A 16,568-nucleotide genomic window follows, 5' to 3' on the forward strand; every position below is an offset into this window, starting at 1 on the left:
ACCAATTTCTCCTTAACTAATTTCAGTAATCCTCTCACTTCATGCCAAAAATCTAACTCAAAAGACCAGAATTTGGTAGTTTCATTTGGTGCATTCCTATTTGCAAAACAGTGCAAATCAAATTCCTTTATCCTAATCCTCTGGATAGTCTTCACTCTCAGCCATCAACATGGTCTCTAAAGTTTGATGCCACAGTTCTAATGTTCTCTGTCATTCTGGATGGTTCGCAGTGGACTTGAGTTGTTTTGTTCCAAAGTTATACATAACTTCCTTGAATAATTTTGATGTAAAATTTGACCCTTCATTCGATTGTATTTCTGTGGGTAGTCTGTGTCTAGTAAAAAAAAGAGTAACTCTTCCACAATTCTGTTCGCCATGATACTGCATAATGGAATGGCTTTTGGAAATCTCGTATACACATCCATTATGGTCAACAAATACTGATTTCCATATTTCATTTACGTAGGGACCATAAGCAATCAATTAAAACTCATGTAAAATGTTTCACAAATAGGGAAATGAGTAATAAGGATGTTGGTTTTATATGTCCAAAGTTTTGCGACATATATGACATGTCTAGCAAAAATCCACCACATTCAAATACAGTCCAGGCCAATAAGAATGTTTTTGTATTTTGGCTTGAGTTTTCCTTACCCCCAAATGCCTCCCTCCTGGCAATTTATGTGCTACCTGCAACATCTCCTTTCTATAACCCTCCTGTAATAGAACTTGATGAGCTTCTGCCATTTTTATCAGCCTGGATTTGTTATCATCTCTATTTCCTCATCAAAACTTCATTTTTATGATAATAATATTCTGGGATAAACTCATTTTTCTTCTGTATATACTTTTTGATGCAACTGTTTTAGTTTTTAATCTTGCTGTCATAATTCAGCTAATTTGTCTGAATTTAAAATATCCATTTTGACCTCCACATATTTTTGTTTTTTTCTCAACCATTTGATCAAATATAATTTCTGATGTTTGAACTTCCACTTCCTTATCTTTACTCTTTGATTCCTCCTCCTGTTTCCACTTGCAGCTTTGTGACCTTAATATCATAGTTAGGAGAAATCCCAGGTTATACTTCATGTAACACCTTATTTGCCTGATTTTCCACTGGCTTTTCAACCACAGTAGGCATCACATCCACCTGTGATCCAGCTAGATGATTACCAGGGATAAGCTGTATCTCTGGAACTGAGAATTTCTTTATTGCTCCCATCATCACTTCACCACTTCTCACCACATTCTCCACCCTCACTTTATATAATCCTAGAATCCCCACAGTGTGGAAACAGGCCATTTGGCCCAACGAGTCCACATCAACCCTCGAAAGAGTAACCCACCCAGACTGATTCCTTACCCTATTATTCTACATGTCCCCTAACTAATGCACCTAACGTACACATCTCTGAACACTGTGGGAAATTTAGCATGGCCAGTTCACCTAACTTGCACATCTTTGGACATTGGGAGGAAACCGGAGCACGTGGAGAATGGAACACTCTCTTCTCACCATGAATTCCATATATTACTAGCGTTTCTGGCAGTATTCCTTCTGAAGTACATATCTCCTCAACTCTCACCATCAAAGATTGACTTGCTCCCATATCTCTTAAAATCTGAATTTCTTTTCCTGTTCCTGCTAGCATACATAAGTTAAACCTTAGCATGCAAATAAATTCTTTAAAGAGATCTGGCACTTTCTTCACAACCAACTCCTGATCAGCTTGTAAATTATTTGCATCTTATTAGTTTCCACTGTGCTTTCCTTTACCACTTCAACAAAACTCAATCGTTTATCCTGTTTTCCCACGTCTGTCTTCTCAGTGCTTTTTCTAAACAAGCAACACTACGACTTCATGTGGCCGACTTCATTCCAGTGAAAACTCCTGAACTTTTTTACTTCTCTTTCCCCCTCATGGATTTCCTTTTTACCTTCTGGTAAACTATCTTTACTTTCTTCAATGTTATCTGTTTTTCCTTACCACCTGATGATTTCTCTATTCCCTAATTTATATCCCTCACATTGAAATTGATATTGGAAGCCAAACTTTGATTTTTGAATTTCCTGATAATCTTCTGCCATTTTTGTTGCTAATCTGCCAGTCTTAACTCCCTGCTTTTCAACATGAGTTCTTACTACATCAGGAAGTGAATTTTTGAACTCCTCCAAAATTATTGTCTCTTGAAGCACGTCATATGTTTGATTTTTTTCAATGCCCTTATATACTTATCAAAATTGCTTTTTTTGGTCCTTTCAAACTCTGAACGTTTGGCCAAGTTTCTTCCCTCGATTCCTAAAACGTTGTCTTTATGCTTCTGGTACTAGCTCGTATGCATTTAAGATGGCTTTTTTCACCTCATTGTACTCCCCAGGTGCCTTCTCTGATAGTGATTCAAATACCTCATTGGCTGTACCTACCAACTGTGTTTAGATCAATAATACCCACATGGTCACCGGCCATTTCAAATGTTGAAACACTTTCGCAAATGAAATGTAAAAGGCTTCTACATCCTTATCGTCAAATTTAGACATCACTTGGACATATTTAAACAGATCCCCACTGGGCCTTTGGCTACAATGGGATTGCTCTCCATCACTGTCCTCTTCACAACTCCTACCTTTCAATTCTACCTCCACCATTTTAAGTCGACTTTGAATTTTCAGTTCCAACCTCTGAAGTTCAAAAGCTCTCTCTTTCTCTCTTTCTCTATTTCTTCTCTCTGTTTGTCCCTTTCATTGCTCGGGCTTTCCTTGCTTTTTCTTTTTGTTCTGCTTTTAATCCTAATTCAAAAGTGTTTTATTTCCTTTTCTCTTTCTTTTTGTTTTGCCTGTAACTCAAGCTGCTTCATTTTCAATTGAATTTCGCCATTTCAGTGGTATTCCTGGCAACTGTAAGTGCTGTGCGATTGCCACACTTTTTTCCCTTTCCTCACAGACTCAGGCAACCCAAGTTCTAGGTTGTTTGCCCATTGCCTTGATCACTTTCTGTAAAACTCCTGAAGTGACTTCTTCCACCCGCAGGATACTCTTAGTAACTGAAAGAGTCATTACTATACGAAGCAACCCGTATTTAAATCAATCAAATGCAACACCTGAAATTAAAACGCCAACACTCACCATTGCTTTTGAATCCAATTATCCTGAATCCAATTATGCTGAATCCAATTAGAGATTTTGATCCTGACAGGAACCTTCAATTTATTATGAGCCAGACCAAACCCTCTCAAAATATTAAGAAAATAGCCTCGACCTTGACTTTTTCTTATTTTAAAGGCAAGTGTTGTGTTCTAGATGCAATTTAATGGGTCAAACTACCAGTCTTGAAGCAAAGCACACTTTATTCATACATTATCATTAAAATAGACAATAGGTGCAGGAGTAGGCTATTCTGCCCTTCGAGCCAGCACCACCATTCATTATGGTCATGCCTGATCATCCTCAATCGGTATCCTATTCCTGCCTTATCCCCATAACCCTTGATTCCACTATCCTTAAGAGCTCTATCCAACTCTTTCTTGAAGGTATCCAGAGACTTGGCCTCCACAGCCTTCTGGGGCAGAGCATTCCACACACTCACCACTCTCTGGGTGAAGAAGTTTCTCCTCAACTCTGTTCTAAATGGCCTACCTATCCCTTATTTTTAAACTGTGTCCTCTGGTTCGGGACTCACCCATCAGTGGAAACACGCTTCCTGCCTCCAGACTGTCCAATCCTTTAATAATCTTAAACATCTCAATCAGATCTCCTCTCAGCCTTCTAAACTCAAGGGTATAAAGCCCAGTCACTCCAATCTTTCAACATAAGATAGTCCCACCATTCTGGGAATTGACCTCGTGAACCTACGCTGCACTCCCTCAATAGCCAGAATGTCTTTCCTCAAATTTAGATTAGATTAGATTACATTACAGTGTGGAAACAGGCCCTTCAGCCCAACAAGTCCACTCCGCCCCGCCGAAGCGCAACCCACCCATACCTCTACATGTACCCCTTACCTAACACTACGGGCAATTTAGCATGGCCAATTCACCTGACCTGCACATCTTTGCTCTGTGGGAGGAAACCGGAGCACCCGGAGGAAACCCACGCAGACACGGGGAGAACGTGCAAACTCCACACAGTCAGTCACCTGAGGCGGTAATTGAACCCAGGTCTCTGGCGCTGTGAGGCAGCAGTGCTAACCACTGTGCCACCGTGCCGCCCTTTTCGGGACCCTCTCCTGTGCAGTGCAGTGCCCAGGACTGGATACAATAATCCAGCTGAAACTGAGGCAGTCTTTAAAAAATATTCACCATAACCAATTTGGAGACCAAAACTGCACACAATAATCCAGGTGCGGTCTCACCAGGGCCCTGTACAGCTGCAGAAGAACCTCTTTGCTTCTATACTCAATTCCTCTTGTTATGAAGGCCAGCATGCTATTAGCTTTCTTCGCTGCCTACTGTACCTGCATGCTTGCTTTCATTGACTGATGTACAAGAACACCTAGATCTCGTTGTACTGCCCCTTTACCTAACTTGACTCCATTTAGGTAGTAATCTGCCTTCCTGTTCTTGCCACCAAAGTGGATAACCACACATTTATCCACATTAAACTGCATCTGCCATGCATCTGTCCACTCACCTAGCCTGTCCAGGTCACCCTGTAATCTAACATCCTCCTCACATTTCACCCTGCCACCCAGCTTTGTATCATCAGCAAATTTGCTAATATTACTTTTAGTACCATCATCTATATCATTAATGTATATTGTAAAAAGCTGCGGTCCCAGCACTGATCCCTGCGGTACCCAACTGGTCACTGCCTGCCATTCCGAAATGGAGCCATTTATCACGACTCTTTGTTTCCTGTCAGCCAACCAATTTTCTATCCAAGTCAGTATTTTGCCCCCAATACCATGCGCCCTAATTTTGCTCACTAACCTCCTATGTGGGACTTTATCAAAGGTCTTCTGAAAGTCCAGGTACACTACATCTACTGGATCTCCCTTGTCCATCTTCAGAGTTACATCCACAAAAAATTCCAGATGATTAGTCAAGCATGATTTCCCTTTCATAAATCCATGCTGACTCTGACCTATCCTGTTACTGCTATCCAGATGTGTCGTAAATACAACAAAGGAAATAAGTAATTTGAATAAGTTAACACTATTGGAAAATTTCACAGAATAATAGATTAATTCACTACTAAACAGTAACTGTGCCAATATAGTAACGTCCCATAAACATATCGTTGGCAAAGGCGAATTCAATCAAATAGATTGTCTCATGCAATTCTAGCAGCAGGAAGAGAACTCCCAGCTTTTAGCTGAGAGAGGAGAAACAGCTTCAGGACCCCAACAAGTGCTATTGGAGTTCCATTAAATATTGTGACAACTTAGAAGACAATTTCGCTAAGTTAGTTAAGTGAAAGTCCGACTAAGAGGATATGATTTAGGACTCAAAATGTTTTGAGTTGTGGGCTGGGGTGGTTTGGTGGTGGGTATTGTGCAGGTCTCAGGTTAACTGAAGTTTTTTGATCAGGGTTGCAATGAGGATTTGTTAGTAAAGCAACAATAGCCATTGAATCTTCAGGCATAAATAGTTTGAGGAGAAAGTGAGGACTGCAGATGCTGGAGATCAGAGCTGAAAATGTGTTGCTGGAAAAGCACAGCAGGTCAGGCAGCATCCAAGGAGCAGGAGAATCGACGTTTCGGGCATGAGCCCTTCTTCAGGAATGGTTCATAAATAGTTTGAAATAACATTGATAAATGACAGTATGATCTGATATTCAAATTACATCAATACAAGCAATTTGTGCAATTTAGTTCTTAAGCTCAGTGTGATAGCCCTGGCTCTCTAGGCTTCCAGTATAGTGATAGGAGTTACCAGTTTCACAGGAGCATTATAAAGTTTGAAGGGAAACTGTTCCACTTTTATACTATTCAGTACATTGCCCAGCATTTAGTCATGGTACCTCACAACCTTCCTTACAGACGGAACATTTTACACAGCAGGAAAATAAAAGATTGCTCACTTCTCCAACCTATTAGTCTTTACATGTTTCCATAATGCTAGCTTCCATGATGGCCTTGCATGTCAGGTTGTGGCAGTCTTGGAACCAGCCTGTGTCCTTGCTGCAGATATTCCTTGGGCTTGTATCCTATCACTAGCCATCTTCACTGATGTTTCATTTATAAACTTGCCAAAATTTTTAAAAAATGTAAATAATATTTTGTATCAATACATTTATGGCCATCTCCATAGCACAAATCTGGCATTGAATTGACAATATTATTTAATGGTGACCCAGGATGGATTGATAAAGGAAAAATTTCACAATAGTGAATGCTTTGAGAGTGGTCTCCTGGTTAAAATAGAGGGACATTTATCCTCTCCTTACAGCACAGTTAGTTTTACCATATCACATGTACCCATAATTCAGGCTTTGGTTTGGCTTTCATTGTGTATCCTGAGATTGCTGCACAGTTGCTGTTGGCACCTTTATGGTCCATTTTATTTTCCTCATGCTGTTCACATTGGCAATCTGTTTGCCCCTTTAGGTAAGAATGACATTTTTACATCATTCTCTTTTATGGGTTGGAATTACAATAGAAGATAATAAACTACGCTTGGTGAATAATTGGATAAATGTCCAATCTACCTGTGTATCAATTCTCTGCTCATCGTGTTAGTGGAGAATGGGACTGCTTTAAATGAGCCAAAAGTTACATTTAAGTTCAGAGGAAATCACCCCAACATTTGGAAAAGCTTACAGAAAATTTTCTGTTTATTCTATTCCTGAAAATGTATTACAAAAATTAGTTGAACAGTTTCAATTTTCAATATATTTACCAAAGCAATAAAGTTTATACAAATTGGAGGAGGACATCACTCACCCACCTCAGTTAGCTGTTCCACTGTTACTTTATAAACAGCTTTTAACTATCCAAATTGAACTTTCTTTGTGTTCTCATTGTTCCTTTTCACTTTTTTACCTAATTTCCTTTTGAAAAATGTAATAGCTTGGTTTGTTTTTGTTACTGAAATGCACTGTAAGGAATGACCTGCTGGAGAAAATGGCGGTTACTCGTCTGATTGCAACATTTAAAAGGCATCTGGATGGGTATATGAATAGGAAGGGTTGGAGGGATATGAGCCGGGAGCTGGCAGGTGGGACAAGATTGGGTTGGGATATCTGGTCAGCATGGGCAAGTTGGACCGAAGGGTCTGTTTCCATGCTGTACATCTCTGACTCTGTCTCTGACTCTGTTCACAAGTTGCTGAAATTTCCTGGCCAGTACACAACCTCACATGCTGTCCATCTTGTTTACTCAATCTCCACATGTTTCCGGTATAACAGTTTCATGATAATCTGGTGCAATATGCTATTTTAGTGTTTTTGAAGATTTCAGTTTATTTAGGAAGACACTGCACTTAAGCTGAGAGAAGACTTTGTTTCTTTTAGCTTTTAGCCTCACAGCTCCAGGGACCCAGGATTGATTCCAGCCTTGGGCGACAGCCTGTGTGGAGTTTGCAGGTTCTGTCTGTGTCTGTGTGGGTTTCCCCTGGGTGTTCCAGTTTCCTCCCCAGTCCATAGATGTGCCGATGCTAAATTGGCCATGCTAAATTGTCCATAATGTACAGGGATGTGCAGGCTAGGTGTGTTAGCCATGTTAAATTGTCCAGAATGTACAGGGATGTGCAGGCTAGGTGGATTGGCCATGCTAAATTGTCCATAATATACAGGGATGTGCCGGTTAGGTGGGTTAGCCATCCTAAGTTGTCCATAATGTACAGGGATGTGCAAGCTAGGTGGGCTAGCCATGCTAAATTTTCCATAATGTACAGGGATGTACAGGCTAGGTGGGTTAGCCATGGGAAATGGAGGGTTCCAGGGATAGGGGGAGGGATGCTTTTCTGAGGATCGGTGTGGGCAGAAGGGCCTGTTACCACACTGTAGGGATTCTATGTTTTTATTGCAGGAAGATGCATTTGACTCTTTAGATCAGAAAGTAAGTAGTTGGTTTTTTTTTCTTAAAAGAGAGAACTTTGCAGAACTGATATTTTCCACCTATTTGTTGTTTCATTTGCAGACCTAAACTTGCACAAACTGGTGCTGTCAGTTTATCAAATGCTTTGAAGTCCAGGTCTGCCTGATCTTTAATGACGTTTCCAAGTGTCCACCACTGAGAACGAGGATAATTTCTTAACAGTGAGTGCTCATTACCATTGTGCTGCCATCATGATTGATCACTTAATTGGGCCCTTGCTGTTTGTATCTGATGATGTCATGCTTATATTAGCTCTTGTAACATAAGAACCAGGCATGGGTAAATTAAATTGGAGAATGTATTCGGCATTTATTACAGTTCCTGGTATACAGTCACAGAGACTTCAGTGTCTCAGCTGAGTTACTTGGTTACAAGCAGTTAAGACACTTGCATCTGCACATCATGCTTCAAATAATCCCAGTTAAAGTGGAGTTTGAGACCTTTATACCCTTGCTCATGATGTTATCATTGTGACGCAGTTTTTTCGATTGCAGGAATCCAGTGTGGAAATTGAATGATTAACTAAGCAGAGATTCTCAGGTATCTTAAAACATGGTTATACCCCTTGTGAAACACTGTGAGAGGCTGTTTTCTGACTGGGCAAGAGTCATTAATTAATGAGAAGTTCAAGGACTTTTGGAAAACGACAGTGTCCTCAATGTTTGCATCCAATTCTTGTGCAAGTGCAAGAATAATTCATTGATGTCTGAAAATGGACCAGAAGGAACTGCCTTTATCTGGATTCTCACAGAATGATATTCAGACAAACCATCCAGACGACATGGTATGTATTTCAACAAAACTATAAAACCTGTTTTAGACAATGAGAGATACTGCTGATTTGTAGATTTTGGTTGTCGTGAACTGTACACTCTCTGTGAACTTCTGGCTGTTTATAACCTGCAAGACACTGCTGCAAATTGGAGAACAACACAGTTTTCCTATAGTTGTGAGGAGTGGTGACAGTACATCTTGCTTGAGATCTCGTTTGGAGAAAGACTAATTTTTGAGCTTGCCATTTCCATTCTTTCTCCCAAGATACTACCAATGAATATGGTGCTGTGGGTGATGAGAATGTGGAGCGGGGTAACTGGTCTTCGAAGACTGACTACTTGATCTCAATGATTGGTTACGCTGTTGGTCTGGGCAAAATCTGGAGGTTCCCTTACCTGGCTTATAGAAATGGAGGAGGTACTGTAGACAAATTTAAAATATTGGAGAGTGAGCAGGCAGAGCTAAATGGGTCAATTCATCGATTTGTACAGAATGTTGATATTCAGGAAATAGCAAATGTTTATTGCACTAAAAATAATACAGTAAATAATGCAGGGTTAAACAATTAATGTGAAGTGAATTCAATCCCACAGTCAACAAATTTGCCAAATTTTTCTTCTGATGTGAGAGATGTGTCAAGGTGATACTTCAGAATTAGCCACACGATGCATCAATTCAATGCTATTTATAAACCAAAATAAATAGTTCATTTATTAATTTATATTTTCAAGTGATATTATGTGGAATGTATGAACCATCCAGATCAGATATATTAACTGCGCATTGTGTGAAATCCTCAGAATAGCAGGCTCCTCAGCCAGGCCCTGGGTTCAGGCTTGTACATTATCATCAAACCTGCTCGAATCAGGGCTCTTCACAACCCACACCATTGGATTGATGGAGACCAAGGGCCGATATGTAAAATAATGTCATGACATGATTATATAAAGAGACAGGGCAAGATATTTGATTAACGTTAGAAATTCACAAAGTGGCCATTTGAGTACAACTTCGTGTATGTTGTAGAAAATTAAAATTGCAGCTGAAAGTCAACCATCTCAGTAGATTGCTAGATATGCAGATTTCTCCAGCTTTCTCATTTCCCCTCCCCCCACCTTTTCTCAGTCCCAACCCTCAGACTCAGCACCGCCTTCTTGACCTGCAATCTTCTTCCTGACCTCTCCGTCCCCACCCCCTCTCCGGCCTATCACCCTCACCTTAACCTCCTTCCACCTATTGTATTCCCAACGCCCCTTCCCCAAGTCCCTCCTCCCTACCTTTTATCTTAGCCTACTTGGCACACCCTCATCATTCCTGAAGAAGGGCTTATGCCCGAAATGTCGATTCTCCTGTTCCTTTGATGCTGTCTGACCTGCTGCGCTTTTCCAGCAACATATTTTTAAGCTCTGATCTCCAGCATCTGCAGTCCTCACTTTCTCCTAGATACGCAGACAGACAGACAAAACATGCATTCATGGAGATTTCAGGATTAATTTTAACCCAGCCTACACAGTGGAAATGTGGAGTTTCAGCTTGAATTTATGATTTTATCCACACTTTCTACTATTTTCCAGGTGTATTTCTTATTCCCTACGCTCTCATTCTGGCACTTGTTGGGATTCCAATGTTTTTCTTGGAATGTTCTCTAGGGCAGTTTGCCAGCCTCAGACCTATTGGAGTGTGGAAAGTTGTACAAATATTCCAAGGTTAATGTTTATTTTTCAAAATAGTCATAAAAATCTTAAATAAGTCATGCAATAAGTCAATGTCAACTTCTTACACAAATATTGTAAAATCTTCCTTTCTGGTCGATGTTTAAATTGGACTTGCTGATGTAGTGTCTGCACTCTGATCTGCCGTGCACATTACAAAGTGCTGAAGATGGTATTTATTACCAAGACTGGGAATGTGTGATTATCACCAGCCACAATGATGATGATGTCCCAAAGAGTTAGTGAGAAGGAATCTAAAGGTGAAGACAGGGATCATCATTCTTGTAACCAAGACATAGAATTCTAAATTAATCAACATTTCCTGTTTAATACAAAGAGCCTTTGAAGTCACTACTGTTGGACATTGAATGTTGAAGCAGCCAATACCGACCAAACACAACCGACATGTCCTGAAAGGTGTGGTCAACCAGGGCAGTCTCCCTGCTCTGTACTGTGCCCACTGAAAGAAAATTCAATTTGATTGAATGACCAGTCAAACCCATGTTAAATACTTTATTTCAAATCAATAGCTCACAATCTAATCTTCTGTTCTTTCATCTGTTTTCAGGTGTGGGGATTGCTATGGTCCTTCTGATTCCAATTGCCAATATCATTGGCTCCACTCTGTACTGCCTGTTTGCTTCCTTTCAATCACCCCTGCCATGGGCAGATTGCATCAGTTGGTGGGGATTAGAGGAAACATGCAGCAGGACCCCCAAAGGTACGGTGTTCACTTCTGTTGGGGGCTTGTACACACTGACTGTTCATTGTTCATTCTGTCAGTCTGAGTGAGGGAGAGAGATGGACAATAGTTTCAGTGACCATCCTCATTGTGACCATACAGCAGAAAGACTCGGATAGAAAACAGCAGCAGGAATCATGGCTCTGAGTCACTGGAATAGCAGGACAGTCAGTCAGAAATAAATAGTGAAACATCAGAATTTGTCAGTCTTTGATAAAGTTGTTCATATGTCTTTTATTCTTTCACCTTGTCAATAAGTCTGTCTTGTGTTCTTTCTGACTAAGTTCATTGTCTGTATCTCTCTAACATCCCAGCACTGTGACTCACATTGATTCTCTTCCCTATATCTGTGTTTTGTGCAGGTATCATTTTCTCAACTTTTTCTCCTCTTCTGGGTTTTTTCCAAACATCTACTATCTCATATATATTTCTTATACCATCTGACTCTATGACATACTCAGTTTTTATTGTTATTTAAAAGCCTTGTTTCTTTCACTTTCATCTTACCTCCCACACTGACACTGTATCACTCCTAATATCTAACATTGTTATCAAAGATTACTTCTGTTTGAATTGGCAAGAGTAAGTCTGAAATCTTGAGATGAGTCCATTTAAAATTTTTGAAGTAGAGGACATTGAACATTTCTGAAACAGAATTGAAACAAAATTTCCTTTTGCACAAAATTTCCTTGTGACTGTGGGTGCTCCCTGACTATGTATGGAGTTGGGAGATAGTGAGGACTGCAGGTACTGAAGAAGTCAGAGTCGATAAAATGTGGCCCTGGAAAAAGCGCAGCAGGTCAGGCAGCATCTGAGGAGCAAGAGAGTCAATGTTTTGGGCTGAACCTTTCATCAGGACTAGGGAGAGGGAAGGGTGCTGAGAAATAAATGGTGGAGGTGGGGCTGGGGGAAAGGTAGTTGGGATGGCGATAGCTAGGCGAAGGCAGGAGGTGATTATGATAAGTCAGTGGGAAATGTGAAGCGGATTGGTGGGAAGGAAAATGGACAGGTAGGTCAGGTCAAGAGGGTGGAGCCGAGTCAGAGAGTTTGAATCTAGAATGGGATGGAGGGAAGGGAGATTTGGAAACTGGTGAATTCAATGTTGAAGCTGTGTGGTTGTAGGCTCACGAGGTGGAAGATGAGGTGTTCCTCCTCCAGTTTGGGGGTGGCCTTGTTTAGTGGTGGAGGAGACCCAGAACGGACAAGTCATTGGGGGAGTGGGAGGGGGAGTTGAAATGGATGGCTATAGGAAGGTGGGGTTGAATGGTGTGTACAGACCAGAGATATTCCCTGAATGATTTCATGGGTTTGCACTCGGTCTCTTCGATGTAGAGGAGACCACATTGAGAACAATGGATGCAGTAAATTGGGTTCCAGAATATGCAAATAAATCTCTGCCTTTGGGACTTGGACGGAGGTGAGGGGGGAGATGTGGGTGCAGTATTTGCACCCCTTATGGCGGCTGGTGAAGGTGCCAGGTGTGGAGAGGGTGTTGTGGGGAGTGTGGACCTTACAAGGGAGTCATGGAGGGAACGGTCCCTGCAAAACACAGTTAGATATTTTTGGTGATGATGTCTGACTGTAGGTGGTGAAAATGACGGAGGATGATATGCTGAATTTGGAAATTTGTAGGTGGAATGTGAGAACCAGGGGATTCTATCCTTGTTGCAGTTGGGGGGAGTGGGTTTAGAGGGCGGAAGTGCAGGAAATAGAGGAGATGCAATTGAGGGCTTTGTTGATAACAGGGGAGGCGAACACCCCATATATGAATTTGGGAAATGTTTGAAGTCTGTTTCCTTTTCTACATTTACATCAGAGATTGCTATTAATTCTTGTCATTTTAATCATCCATCACTCAATGTCACACATCACCCACAGTCACAGTCTGTACAATACAGTCAGGGATCACCTTGACTGTATTGGTTATGGTGAATTTTTTTTTAAAGACTGCCTCAGTTTCAGCTGGATCATTGTGTCCAGTCCTGGGCACTGCACTGCACAGGAGAGGGTCCCGAAAAGGCTGATGGGAATGTTTCCAGGGATTGAGGTTCAGACGCCTAGATAGATTGACAGTTCTCTTTCAAGATGAAAAAGATGAGAAGAGATTTGGCAAAGCTGTTCAAAATTATGAGGAGTTTGGACAAAATAGCTAGACAGAAACTGTTTCAATTGGCTGAAGGCTCAAGAGTCAGAGAATTGAATTTATTGTCATGTGTACCGAGGCACAGTGAAACGCTTTGTCTTGCGAGCAATAAAGGCAGATCATAGAGTTACGTAGCATAGATAGTAAATAATAGGTAAACTGCAGCAAAAACAAAAATTCCAGATGAATGTTAAGAATTTGTATGTCCATTCAGTATTCTAACAACAGTCGGGTGGAAACTCTTTAGAAACCAGCTGATGCGTGTGTTCAGGTTTCTGTACCTTCTCCCCACTGGTAGAGGTTGTAGAAAAGCATTGCCAGGGTTGGATGGTTCTTTAAGAACGCTGGCAGCCTTTCCTTGACAGTGGGCCTGGTAGATGGATTCTATAGATGGGAGGTTGGCCTTTGTGATTGTCCGGGCTGAGTTCACCACTCTCTGTAACTGTCTCCGATCTTGAATGGTACAGTTGCCATACCAGGTAGTGATACATCCAGACAGAACGCTCTCGATGGAGCACCTATAAAAGTTGGCAGAGGGAATTGCCGTCATGCCGAATTTCCTCAACTGACTGAGGAAGAAGGGACATTGTTGGGCCTTTGTGAGCAGTGCGTCCACATGAAGAGGTCAAGATTTAAACAGATTTGCAGCATACCCAAAGGTGACATGACCAATTCAACTATGTTAAATAGTTTCTCAGCAAAAGATAGATGATTACATACATGGTTCAATGCCCGAGCAACTAATGAAACATATCACGTACTTACCTCACATAATCTGATCAATATCTCCCCTAGACCCCTTACAGTATCCAGATCCTGACCAGAGAACCTGTACCCCTCCCACAGCCCTCACAACAACTTCCTCTGGAGACCTGACATCACCCCTTGATCTCTGATGATGTCAGCTAACCCGAGAATGCAACTTTAAAAAAAAGGTTTTGTGATTTACACATGAAAGAAGTGAAACTATCACTGTATTCTAATAGATGAAAGGCTTAACAGACAATCAATTTTTCAATGTATAATTTCAGTTACATCACACTGCAAATTTTTGCTATAAATTCTGTGTTACGATCGAGCCCTCCACTATCACCTGATGAAGGAGCGTCGCTCCGAAAGCTAGTGTGCTTCCAATTAAACCTGTTGGACTATAACCTGGTGTTGTGTGATTTTTAACTTATTAAATGACAGCAGCTGTTAAAGTGGCTGTCAGGAACATTAAAATGTCAGAAGACAGCAGCTGCCTGCTGTGAAAGCCCTCTCTATCAAACTCAAACAGCTTCCATTTCATTAAACAGGACGTTCAAAAATTAACCATCAAAAGAGGAATTACTGCTGGGCTCTGTGCTGTGAAAGAACTGTCAGAGTGGAAATGTGCCTCCATACTTCTGAGAGAGCCCTCAGTTGAATCTCCCGCTCAGAAATGTAGAGCTCTGTTCATTCATTCTGAAAAAAAACTGAATGGTGTAGCCAGGTGTGTGAGACTCCACTTCCCTGGAAAATCCAGCCCATTATAAACCTTAAAGTTTTCTACATTAACTGCTACCGAACACTCTTGAAGAAACTTTTTATACTATAACATTTTAATTTGGTTTTTATGAGATCTCATATGACAGACCTTTATCCAACACGAGAATAAACAGATTGAGCAGCAGAGCTGGACTGTACCTCTGTGTTCAGATCTATGCATGACCTTACCCATGTAATCAAAAGGATTAACTTATTCAGGCAGAGTGAAACAGTTACTGAAATAGAATGCAAAATGTAAATGTAAGACTGAAACACATTCCACATTTTCCAGACCCACTCTGCAATCTCAGTCTGAATGATGGATATTTTGAAATCGTTAATACAACATGGCTGCAGACAAACAATGAAAGTTGTCCAAATGGATCAGAAATCTCCATTCCTCACCAGGGCCCGAGTGAGCAATACTGGGAGTAAGTACATTGCTGCACATAGCCACACCGATAACCTGCACAGCAGTAATCCCTCTTCAGATGGTTATTTAGTGAATGTCCTGTTTAATGGGATGGAAGCTGTTTGAGTTTGATAGAGGGGCTACTTACGTCACAAACCTGTTACAAAATAGCATCATTGGCAGGGACCCTTTACTAGTTAACAGCCCTCTAGTTTCAAAACCCTGCTTTGACAACATTTATATCACAAAAAAAAATTAAAAATTATTCATCAAGGAAAATATTCACCACCAGAATTCCTAAGCATTAAATGTTTGAAATTATCAATGATCAATGTCCCTTTCTCTGCTTTTAATTGTGACATTGTCTTGTATTTAACATATAGGCCTGGGAATTGCCTTTAGATTAACTGTCTGGAAGTAGATACCATGTTAAACAGTATGAAGGAGCTAAGTTCACTGGGAGACATAGTGATTAAATCAGATAGTTTTAACAGTGCAAAGTGAGGCAGTCGGTGAAACTCTGCCACAAACTCCATCAAATCAAATCCCCTCTGGTCAACAACATCAGCACTTACTGTTAAAACAAAGATCTTTATTGAAAGGCAATAGGAAGAGTGAGATAGATCAGAAAGAAAGTCAAATCTCTTCTAACCTCTTTGGAACAATTTTTAAAAACCACAGGCAAACATTATGATGTTCAAATCTACATATATTTATTTCATTAAGTACTTAGGTGCTTTGCATCTAATCATTAATATGGGAAATGAATTTTATCCTGACACAGATGCTCTCTGTTTTCATTTCCTTCAGTAAAGTGGTTTCACGCCGTTCCATTTCAACGGATGAGACTGGGGAGATAGTCTGGTATTTAGCCCTCTGTCTGCTTCTGGTCTGACTGATAGTTGGGGCAGCATTATCGAAGGGAATTAAATCATCAGGAAAGGCAAATGATTGTGATGAATACAGTTTTAATTAGTGACTAAGTATGAATTTCTGAAACAAAGAAATTAGAATTTATAAATCATTTGTGAAGGGCTGGTTTATCTCCCAGGTGGCGAGGAATAATCATTGGGAGAAAACAATAAAATGCTGATAATGCTCAACGGCTCATTTAGCCTCAAGCCTGTAAGAGGATATCATGACATATCTGACATTCCAGCATAAAGTTACCTACCTCACCTCCGGTTATTATTAAAGTTGCAGAAATATGTTGATAACCTTGTCGCAGTTACTGTGG

At 40.7% G+C, this 16,568-nt stretch overlaps 1 pseudogene; it reads left to right on the forward strand.

The window, feature by feature from the left end:
• Window positions 1-8,314: 8,314 nt before the first annotated feature.
• LOC148148851 (sodium- and chloride-dependent neutral and basic amino acid transporter B(0+)-like) lies at window positions 8,315-16,307 on the forward strand (annotated as a pseudogene).
• Window positions 16,308-16,568: the final 261 nt, after the last annotated feature.

Source organism: Chiloscyllium plagiosum, unplaced genomic scaffold (assembly GCF_037043375.1).
Source record: "Chiloscyllium plagiosum isolate Xiang-an unplaced genomic scaffold, Cpla_swu_hap1 HiC_scaffold_11, whole genome shotgun sequence".
In the NCBI taxonomy this organism is placed as follows: domain Eukaryota; kingdom Metazoa; phylum Chordata; class Chondrichthyes; order Orectolobiformes; family Hemiscylliidae; genus Chiloscyllium; species Chiloscyllium plagiosum.